Below are 12,443 nucleotides of genomic sequence, written 5' to 3'. Positions count from 1 at the left end.
TTCTAACACCCAGTGACAGTGATTTGCCGTAGGGTTATACGATAATTTTTAAAAAACTTTTTATTTCGACAGTTTCTTACGGGTTCTGTCTGTACTGGAACTTAAAGCAGGCAGAGTGGAATTGAAATTACAATTACAGTACCATTCGAGGAGTGGGAACAGCCAAGAGTTCCTGTGCCCTGTGGACGGTGAGTCCGCTATTAGTTTCAGACATATCCACTTCCTGGACAGTTATGCCACCGGGAAGAGTCCAGTCAAAGCAGTGCACCAGCTGCCCCAATGCAAGCTCTACAACCGCTGTTCCTAACTGCTCTCCCGGGCATCGTCTCCTGCCTGCTCCAAAAGGAATCCACCCAAAGTTATGCATTCTCTCATCCATGGAGCCACGTTGCATGAATCTCTCCGGCACGAAACTTTGCGCATCCTCCCATGCCTTAGGGTTTCTCCCGATTGCCCAAACGTTCAGGTAAACGCGGGTGTCTCGTGGAATTTCATAGCCCAAGACCTTGCAGCCTTCCATGGATAAGTGGGGAATGGGAAGTGGCGCCGGTGGGTGGAATCGGTGGGTGGAATCGGAGCGTTTCTATGGCCACAGCTTGTAAATAAGGGAGACGAGGAAGATCAGATTCACGCACCATCCGCTCCATTCCAACCACACGTTCCAGCTCATCCCGGAGCTTTTTCAGGACTCGGGGATTACTGAACAATTCGGACATTCCCCACTCTATGGTGGTAGTCGTGGCATCCGTGCCAGCGGCCAAGACATCCTGCCATCATCACCAACACATTACTTTAGTATCACAAGCTCATATTTTTTAACCGAAATTCTCCTATTGAAATATTATACATGCAAGTTTTACATACATAGATAACGGCCTTTATATTATCTCGTGTAATCTGGGGCTCCATATCTTGATTTGCAGAGGCTGCAAGCAAAACATGTAAAAGATCTTGCTTGACGTTAGGGCCATTTTGCGTGACGTGTTCCTCTATTATTTTCTCTAGCAAGATGTCTATTATGCTATGCATGTTCTTCAAACGTCGCTTGAGACCTTGTAATCTGCAATATTAAAAGTACTTCCTAACAAAATACTTTCGTTGATAATTGAAATTATTCCTCTGCCACCAAATGTGTCGTCGTCAGAAAACTTTCTGCCGAAGGCCATCCTGCACATTATACCACTAACAAGGGTCGACACTGCTTTGGTAATGTCTACAGGATGATCTGAATCAGCAATACTGCGAATCATAGAAAACACTTCCTCCTCTCTTATAAAGCGAAAGTATTCAAAGCATTTGGAGTTCAGCAAATGTGAAACGCACAACTTACGCATTTGCCTCCAGTGAGGACCATATGGTGCAAACCCTATGTCAGTGGTATTATACCACAAATACTTGGCGGCTATAAAGGGAGGTCTGCTAGCGAAAAGCTGATCATGAGTCTTGAGAAACTGTTGGGCGATATCAGGAGAAGACACAACTAAAGTGAGGCGGGAGCCGAGGCGGAGTGTCATAAGAGGCCCAAATTTCAGAGACAGAGATGCCATCGCCCGGTGTGGAAATTCACCCAGCATGTGAAGGTTTCCGATGATGGGCAGCGAGAACGGCCCCGGGGGCAGCTTCCTGTTTCTTACCCTAACGAAGAAACTCCATGCCCCAGCAAATGCAAACAGAGCTGCCACGAGTTTCAGATAAAACTCGAGGCATTCCAGAAATGGCCTTTCAGATCCCAAACCAATCGTCATTCTCACTTGCGCAGAAGACAATGGTGCATTTGGTCTCACGTCCCGCAAATATTTATAATTGCGTTGTGATGAACGTTAGTTATCAGAAATCCTTGCTAACCCTCGGATGGGGTCGGCGATAAACACGTGTTATTTTGGGCATGTTTTAATTGTTTGTTCGTAGTTTTGAGTTACTCAGTTTTTTTCGAAAACCGGTTTTTGGCATTTTTCTCAATATTGCACATTTTTAATGAACGACGTCACCCATGAGCACCGGATTCCAACTTGAGTTTTGAGAAGTTATCTTCTCATAACCCAGCATCATTATAAATTAAAAAATTAATATTAACCCTTAAAATTAATATTAAAATTAAATTTTAAATATTATATTAAACCAATTACTCTGGGAAAAAATTAATATTAAACCTTAAAATTAATATTATAAATCTTAAAATTAATATTAAAATTTAAATTTAAAATATTATATTAAACCAATTACTCAAATGCTATCGAAAGTAAAGTGCCGAATAATTATCGCCAAAAAGTCCAAAATCAATGACTCCAAAATAAAGTGAATATTGGATGGCTAAACAAACGATTTGTTAATGCGAAATTCGCGGAAAGTGCACCGAATGGAATGACTTTGGAAAAAACAATAAAATTTGCACGAGTAGAAACTACAATGTGCCCATATCAACCAGAAAACAAGAAAGCCATATTGTGTCAACTAACAGATTTTTTAATAATCATTTTGTTTTCTAATTTAGCGAATATTTTATTGTTTTTATTTGATTATATGGTGTGAATATTGGATATTGATGGTGGCTACTTGTCCAAACAAACGATAATTGTTTTTATTATTTTTTTCAATTTATATAACTATTTGAATAGGTATTTTTATTTTGCCATAAGGTTTTTATAATTTTAACTTATTTATCAATAATTATTAAGTTGATGGTAATCATTTAACCTCCATAGAATACTTTAGAATATTATTAATATATGTATCTCAAAAGTAGTTATGCCCTCTCTATCCTTTCAATTAGAATGATTAACTAAACAAATGTCATATGAAGTGAGTTACGGTAATTTGAACATGTGGTATTGAAAAGCTATGGTATTAGCACATGTCATTGTTAATAAGCCTATTTATAAGTGAAGGATTTACATGGTGAAGATGGGGTGAATTTGCATGACTAAGAATCTTAACTACATGGTTTTTTAAATGTATATAGTTTAACTTATATATTATTTTTTCTAGTAATAAAATTATATAATTTACTAGTATAGATCCATCTTAAGCATGAATGTAGCAATCATTGAGAGAGATAAAAAAATTCTTAAGATGCAAACCTCTCTTATGGTACAAAACTTGGTTGATCCGTGGTACTATATATGTATATAGACAAACACATGCAATCTGTGTAATTTTTCATTGTTTAAAGTGCATTTTGGATTCAACAAATTAAAAATCATGTTGGGCAAAATAAAAATATCCCTGATGGGGTTGCATTCCAAGGAGATTGGTTTCCTAGGGATTTGTGCCCACCACCTTGCAGAGGTGATATCATGAAATGGAAAGGGTGGCATGGCCACCCTAGTGAATTTAAAAGCATGTTACTATATATCATTTCTTCAATCATCTTTAGCACTATTTGAAGCAGGATAGGAGCGTGGTAGGTCTGCCTACGAAGCATTTCTACAAGGAAAAAGCTTGACGCACCTAGAAACAAGGTTTGGCCTACTTTTCAGGTAATGTCTCGACTAGCAAGAAGCATCTGGTTAAACTTGATATGCAAATATAACTATTGGGCACCCTTCAAAGCATTTCTAAAGGAATAAGCGGTCAGAGTCAAGTTATATGTTAGTTATATAAAGAAAATTTGTGTTTTGGTTCTCTATAACTCAAGGATGAGAAGTTATATTAGGAGTTTAAACCATCTATATTCTGCAACTCACCATGTTTGGTCTCCTTTTATTGTTATTGGTACATAGAGACTCATGCTAGTCATCTTGGCTAAATCTAAAACCTTATTGTATCTATAATTTAGCTGCATACATTTTGTTTGGCTACTACAATTTGCTTCACGTGTCAACTTTTGGAGGTGGAATTTGCTATTAGTTTCTTGCATGGGCTTAGTCACTATTTCATTTGTATAGATGTAATGTTTGGATTCTATGCCTGTGCTGTGGTAGCTTTCCTTCTACTCTTTCCAGACCTTGCATGTACCAATGTATTTTGTTGGTTCTTCCCTCTCTGGAGTTGGGTTGGGCTTCCTTTGGCTTTAATCCTCCCTATGTAGTCAACGATTATGATTCTTCCTTCCCTCTGCACTAAATTCTTTTTCTAGCTATTTATGTGTCGAAATTAGGGGCTAACACCAGTTTGACTATTTGTAGCACTAGAATATGAGAAGCAGGTGTGGGGGGTAGGAAGTGTCCCATAGGGCCAAATATGAGCCCAACAATAGGCACAAGAGGTTCTTGAGACCTTCCAATCAGTTCTCCCGCCTCCCCCATTGGAAACTTGTAATGAAATTCAACACTTATAAACCATGAAACTATAGATAGGGAGGCCTTCTCAAACTCAGAGATAATGGTTGATCCTCGTAGTGGGTTCCTAACCCTAGTCATATGACTAACAAATAAATATTTTGATTTGTTATCACTAGACTAACAAATGAAAACCCTTCTAGGTAGGGTCCTTACTGAGAAGCAGACTTAAAGATATAATGTATTTGTAAGTCTTGAGGATGTGAACCATGTTTAAAGAAACCAATGCACCTTTCTTGAGATAATGGATTCTCTCTTAGCTCATATTGAGTGTCATATTCCATGCGTTACTTCTAAGTCATCTCCTATAGGAACTAGTAAAATCATTTAGCACCTATTTCCTCTTCTAATTCCTAGTTTTTGAAATGTTTGTTGGAATTTTTTTATTTTTTTATTATGTACTAGATAATTTAAATATGATATAGTTTTTAATATTCTTGAAGTTTTAGACAAACTATTTTATAGGTAGGTGGTAAAAAATATTTAGTTTCCCACTAGGCACATTGAGTCTACTTACAAAAAGTCATGCTTAAGTTGGATAGATCACTGATGTGATAAAATGATTTTGTGAGGCAATATAATATTAGCTTAGAAAAAAAAATTGACACAAAAATATATGTGGAAAAAGGACCAAAATGTAGAATAGTTAGATTATTGAATTTTTTCAAATTACTTTATAAAATATAGTCATAGTATTTTTTATTTCTTAAAATTATATGTAATATATAAGCAATAGACATTAAAATATTTTACTCCAAGTGAGCATTGAGATATTTTCTTTATGAACCACATTGTCCACATTAAATTGTTTTTCTAGGTTATTAATATTTTTTAAATACACGTCAATGTTACTTAATCTTGCATTTTTATATATGACTAACATTATATTTTATTATTATTAATAATATTTTTTAAATGTTGGTATCAAATTTATAATAAGACTTTAATAACGTATGCATCTCCCTCATATTAATACCTAATTTGAGCTTTATTACATTCAATTACTTTGAAATATTTTATTATCTTTTTTTTTCTCAGTAAAATTAAACTATTTCTATTGAGTAAAATATAGTACAATCAAGAGAGACAAGAAACCGGCCGACCGGAAATGATGAAACTATCAACCTCGGTCCCGGAAAAGGAATGAACCATACAAGGAGCTACATCAGTTAACTTGAGAGCAAAAACTGACTTTTACCCCACAGGGGCATAATTCTCAACACGATGTTTTTTCCCTTTCTTTTTATTGACTTTTATCCAGCCATCCTGGGGAGAATGAGCTAAAACAACTTGAAGACTGGAATTTTCCAACAGGGGGATCTCCTTATCTGATTCAGAAGAGGAGGTCTCATGGATGCGTTTCTGGGAGATTGCTGAGACAGAGGTGGGCGCAGGAGTATCAGTGGGCGGATCCATCGATTGAGGTGCCTGGTCTGGTTCTGCATCGCTCTCCTCATCTTCCGAGCTTGAGGAATCTGAGCTCACTGCTGGCGGCGAAGGACAAGGGGCCCAGCGTTTGGGTTTGTTCTTTGCAATGTTTCCCTTTTTCGCTTTTGCAGGGAGTGATGGGCAAGAATTCTGCAGGTGCCTTGTTAGGTGACAATGGCAGCAACGGAAGGCAGTGTTCTCGTAGTCCAGGTTCTGGGTCCAAACAAAATCGTTGATCTTGAGATTGATTTGATCTGGTAGACCCTTGCTAAGATCTAGCTCCACACATATTCTGGCATATGTGTAGAGACCTTGATGTTCCCGCATAGAATATCCCATTAAAAAGTAGCCCAAGGTGTTGCCTATACACCTATAGACAGCTAAATGCCACAGGTGAGCTGGTAAATTTGGAAGTCTGATCCAGACAGGAGATTTGGTGATGACTGCAGATGCTGGGTCAAAATCTAGGAACCATGGAGTTAAGAAGAGTCCTGTTGTACCCATAAACCAAGGACCTTCTTCTAAGGCCTGTTCATAATGCTTAGGATTGTCAAACAGAACTATAAAATATCCTTTTGAGCAGAAGCTGACCTTGCAATGATGAGTCCAGTTGTCATGGATCCAGTCATAGAGGTCCTTAGAGCGTGGCCAAAGCCCGTTGAATCTGCAGATGATGGCCCTTTCAGCAAATTTTTGAAGGTTATCTGCAAGGCCCGGGTGGGAGAGCTCAACAGAGGGAACCTCCTCTAACTTGTCAACCAGGAAAGGCTTGGGTTTGGGAGCCTCAGGGGAGAAGGGAATCTCAGAGTGTACTGCAGCTTTGTAGGAGAAGGGAGGAGCAGAAGAAGATTGACCTGCAGCGCCGCCTCTCAAGCGAAGGGAAAACACTAAAGAGCTATTATTTTTTATGCTGTAAGAAGAGAGGGGAAGAGGATCATCGAGTTGTTTACCTTGAAAGAGAAGTCTCTGTAGGGCAGAGGGGATCCCGACTCGACGCTCCAGTTTTACCTTGAGATCCTGCACCAGATCTGAAGGGTAGACCCATTGCAGTATGGTCTTGCCTGAGATCTGTGAGATTTGAACCTGAAAGGGGGTAGAGAAGTTTTCAAACGCTTTCTGGAGCAAAACAATGCTTGAATCTTTTGGGTTTTCTGTCTCCTGACGAACTGGAGGCGGTGGGGGAAGAAAAGGCTTCTGCAGATGGCAGCTATCACTCCAGCCCTGATCCGCTGCTAAGGATAGGCTAGCGGATTTGTGGAGGGGCCGAATGGACCTTTGCGTCATACAAACCCCTGCCTCACTACTTTTTTGGAGAAGGGCAAGAGAGGCCCACGCTTGGAGCACGTCCAAGGTCTCTGTCCTGGGAGAAAAATCTGGGCAACTGGCACAGGCATGCGAGTCTTCAGAATGTCTGCCATGGTCACCAACAAGCCGAAGGAAAAGCCAACCATCAACTGAGGACGTAAGCGCTAGTGCTGCATAAAGAGCTGCAGAGGGCAAAAGAGATCCCTGAAAAGCTGTGTCTTTCGCTATTTCTCTAAGTGATGCGTCTGCCGTTGCAGAGCCTCATAACAAGGGTTGAGCGGAGCATGAAATGAAGGGGCAATGTCACTCGAGGCACTCTGGTGTGGCACGTGAGTTGCAGAGGAAGGAGCCGCTGACAAAACCCTATTCTCCATTTTCTCTCCAACCGTTTAAGTTATATCTTAAAAAATCTGAAATATTTTATTATCATCCACGTTTATATATATATATATATATATATATATATATATATATATATATATATGTATATATATATATATATATATATATATATATGTATATATATATATATATATATATATATATATGTATATATATATATATATATATATATATATATATGTATATATATATATATATATATGTATATATATATATATATATGTATATATATATATATATATATATGTATATATATATATATATATATATATATATATATATATATATATATATATATATATGTATGTATGTGTGTATAACTTTTAATCGCTTTATCTTTCTGTAGTTGATATAGATAGAAATATTTTATTTATGGTTGGGAGTGAGAGTGAAATATTTTTATCACATCTCCTTTATATTGGGTTGTAATATCAACCAATATAAATCCATCTTAAGAAACGTTGGGCAAGTACCTAGAGGGATCAAATCTCTTGAGATGGAAACCTTTCTCATAGTACAATTTTGTAAAGTGTTTAAATTTTAGTGCTTAATACAGTTCTATATATGTATATAGACAGACATGCACCATGTGTAGTTTTTCATTGTTTAGAGTGCAATTTTGAATGCATGAATGAATTGAACAACTCCAATCCCCTTAGGTGACACACATGCACTATGTGTAGTTTTTCATTGTTTAGAGTGCAATTTTGAATACATGAATGAATTGAACGACTCCAATCCCCTTAGGTGTTTGGATTGTGTAGACTACATAGGTTAAACTTGAAATTCTAGCAAATCTTTGCAAAATTTAAAATAAATTTCTGACAAAAACACAAGTGAAAAAGAATAAAAATATAGAATATTCACACTAATTGAGATGGCTTAGCCATAAACTTTTATGAATGAAAAAGTAAAATAGTTAGACTAATTGAAATGGTTTAACCATGACAATTTGTTTTTTTAATTTCCTTTTAATATATCATAGTTTTTTTTGCAATCATAAATAGTTGACATTAAGATATATTACTTAACATGAGCATTGAAATATTTTATTCATAAACCACATTTTCCACATTAATTTTTTTGGCTATTAGTACATTTTTGAATTCATGTTAGCATTTGAAATATTTTATGTATGAATAACAATGAATTTCTTATTGCCCTCTCTAGGCCAGTATGGTAGAGATGTTGTAATGTGAAGTTTACATTTTGACTTGGACAAACTACATAAAAATAACAATAAAAATGAATTAAAATAAAATGAACAAATTAATAACTATAATTATAATTAGTTATAATTGATAATTAATTTTGCTTGAGGTGTTCTAGATGTCTATCAGTCAACCAAGTTTTGGTTTTGGATGCACTTAAATTTCCAAGCCCACTTAGATGTGGCCTATCTTGGCTCTAAAAACTTTTCTTCTATTGTTTTTCTGGTTTCTGGAAGAAAACAGTAGGAAGGGGCTATAATGTACTTTGGCCTCTAGTTATTCAATGAATTATTAAGAAAAAACTACAATTAATAATTAAACCAACATAGATCCATCTTAACTCATGATCTAACAAGTGGCAAGAGGGATCAAATCTCTTGAGATGCAAACTTTCTTTCGAGTGAAAATATATTAGATACCTATGGATGATCAATAGATCTTGAGTTAAGATAGATCTAAGTTGGTTATTAATAATATATTTTTAATGTCACATATCAATTTTATATTAATATTTTAATTATTTACACATCTCCCTCTGATTAAGAACTAAATCAAATTGAGAGAAATAGAGCAGTAGACTTCTTGGAAAATTGAGGGTGTACCCACCAAAATGACCCTCTCAAGAAACTTTGGCCGATTTAACCCACATATGGGAGGTTCAGACCCTTAGAGGAGATATTAGAGCACGATAGAAGACAAAGCTCTCAATGCCTCCAAACACTAGACTAGACCCCCGATCTAAATAGATAAGAGCTATAATGGAACAAATAATTACATTTTCCTTGCTGTAGTCTAGTGAGTTATTTTAATGTTTTGAGAAAATTGGTGTCATGGTGGTCTACGCAGATGAAAATGTAACAAGGGGAAATTTCGAGAATGTTCTTTTAGATTATGAGATTCTAAGAGACTCCACTAGAAACATTGACAAAATACAATATGTTTGGCAAAAGATGATTCAACGAAGTTTATAAGGTACAATTTCGAACCCAGATTTGATGGGTTTGTCCAAATATATGCTTGTTGGCACACCGATTATAATGATTTCAGTGAGAAGGGCATACTTGCTGCTAGAAGGGATGTTGTTGTCAAGAAACTGAATGAAGGCATGAGACTACTCAAGGAGCAGAGGAGTTTCTGATAGAATGAACCTCCTGACCAGCATCCGTCACCATAATTTTGTTCGTCTACGTAGATGTTGAACACTTGGGAAGAAATGCTTGCTGATTTAAGAGGTAGATTTGTGGCCCTTCCAGGTATTTATATATTCGCATTCAATTCCTTCCATTTTGTAGCATTCACTGAGGCAAAGGCTTTACAAGCAGAGTAGAAATGGGCTGCGAGACTCCACCCTTGACAAGTCTTAGGAGAGTGGGTTTAATTTTTGGCAGGCGGGCCTATGAGAAACAACATTATCAATCCAACAAGGAGAGTTAACATGTTGTGAGCGCGGTGGCAACAACTTAACTCAAGCAGGATCACGAGCATAACTATTCAGATTTCATGATCCGTATAGTAGCTCCTAAGGAAACGAACGAGCAGACCCCATTCGAGCACACTTATACATTCATCATACAAAAAACACGCCTAAATTAGAACGAACGACCACCAACCATAGATGCAGACTCAAGTATAACATACATGAATATAGACAATGATCCACACGATACACATAAATAGGCAGACACACGCACAAAATATATATTTGCATCAGGATTTAGCAAAGAAAAATTACCTAGTATATCTAGAAAAAATCCCTTTAGTCCTTCAATTCGATATCTATCAGGTCTGATGTTGTCAAATTGTCAAATTTGAAGGTCGATGTTGTGAAAAAAACAAGAGGTAAAAAAGCACCACAAAGTATATATTGGCGGCTGGAATTCCATCCAATGCACCAAAAACAACAGACAAAACATGATACACTATCCATGCATATTCAATGCAATTCAATGTAGAAACATGTTAGGATACATTGTCCATGCCTATTCAATGCAATTCAATGCAGAAACAGGCAAGGTATAGGTGAATATTGAATGCAAAGTGATTTGCTAAGAGATTGTATGAGAAGGCTCAGTTCAGATACAAGGGTTTCCGTGTACGATATTGAAAGCTCGAATGTTCAGAAGACAAAGACAAGCAATGCGCAAGACAGGGAGAGGGTGAAGGCCGTGAAGCATTTTTCGCTTCAATACATAGGGGATGATATGAGAATTTGGGATGGCATGAGGGTGTGGGCTAATAGTCCAGTCTATGTGGGCGAAGAATGGTGTGAAAATCTAGCCCAAGGACAGTCTAGTCTAGATGGTAGTAGTCCAAATGGAAATTTATAATTAGTTGGGGAGACAAAATGCAAGCTCTCTCATTGGCAGGGTTAAAAGTTTTTGCTCACCCCAAGCCGACGAAAAACACCTATCAGCATAATTAATTATAGTGGGATCTAAGTACAATAAAAATATGAACTAATTGATTAATTAATTAGTTCAACATCCACTAATGTTATATGATTCATTAGAAATGTTAATTGATGCATGATTTGCCTAATGGAAATTATCATTAATTAACTAATTAATTAGTAGGTTTAATTATGAGGTGTTCCTTTATCTGTGTAATTGATGGGGATTTTATCTATCTATCAATTATTTAATGAAAGCGGTCTTGTTGATTCTTGGTGAAGAGACGCATTTACAGATGAAATAACTCCTCATGAAGTTGCCTCCCTATTAACACAATAGTTAAAATAGCTTCAATCTTCACAACCTCTATTAAGTTTGAGAATGAAATTAGTTAAAGGAAGCAACCACAGAAGCAACAAGAACACCAATAACTCTAAGAAAGCAAAGGCAAGTGTGCACTACAATGCAAAATCCCAAATACTTATGTGGAGAACTAAACCTTATTTTTGATATGGGGAAGAAGAAAGTGCAGAGGTGGCTCTATAGAGGAAGCATGTTGTTGTTCAAAGGTGGTTGTGCAGAGGAAGTGTGTGTAACGAAAGTTGTGCGGAGATGCAGATGCGAGCAAAAATAAAATCCCACTGAAAGAAGTATGGTGTTAATAAATTAATTAGCCTTAGGTAGGGACTATATAGGGACTATGTTTCTTTGAAACTATTCTTCTTGTTAGGTTGGTTGTTGATATTAGAATACATATCAAGGAAATGTGCAATAGCTTCCATGCTTAAAATTGATTTGGCATGTGGTATTCAAAAAGTTTTAATAATAATAAATAAATAAATATCACTTTTGTTTAGAGGCGAGTTTAAAAGAAACAAAATTATGTTCTATGTTTCATATAATGGAAGAAAGAGGAGCTAGTAATGTGAATTCATTGCCTTAGGACCAAGGTCTATACCATTTTCCAGACCTAATCCAAGAATGTAGGTGTAGTTGGGTGAAGAATCCTGGTCCACATATGTAATTATGTTTGAAAAAATGCAACAATTGAGAGAAGAAATGGCCAACTTGAGGTCTGACAATGAACGATTGTTGTAGGATCAAGAAAGGATACTTAAAACCTTGACTAATAGGAAGAATCAGAGAACATCAATCCCAAATAATGACAATGGAAATAGAGCATAATCATATAATTGGAGGGAGGATAGTGATCATGAGAGAAGTCTTTCACGTGAGTTTTGGGGTGGTAAAGAGACTGAGGAAGAGGAGTCGAAAAACAATTCCTGGCAGAAAGCTCAAAAAACAACAAAAAGAGAGAGGATGGAGCTTCAAGGGGAATTTAAGAATATTAAAGCCCCAACATTTTATGATGAGACCGAAGAAGGAGTAGAGGTGTGGTTGGTAAATATTAACAAATATTTGCACATGTA

General features: G+C 36.6%; 1 pseudogene; it reads right to left on the bottom strand.

Moving 5' to 3' along the window:
- LOC149214567 (cytochrome P450 71AU50 pseudogene) lies at positions 1 to 1,761 on the bottom strand (annotated as a pseudogene).
- Positions 1,762 to 12,443: the final 10,682 nt, after the last annotated feature.

This window comes from Pinus tabuliformis, chromosome 1_1 (assembly GCF_031772625.1).
Source record: "Pinus tabuliformis cultivar Carrire ecotype Pingquan chromosome 1_1, CPIR1, whole genome shotgun sequence".
NCBI classification, from domain to species: domain Eukaryota; kingdom Viridiplantae; phylum Streptophyta; class Pinopsida; order Pinales; family Pinaceae; genus Pinus; species Pinus tabuliformis.
Note: the sequence above shows the minus strand (reverse complement) of the source record. Positions and strands in the feature narration are given on the sequence as shown.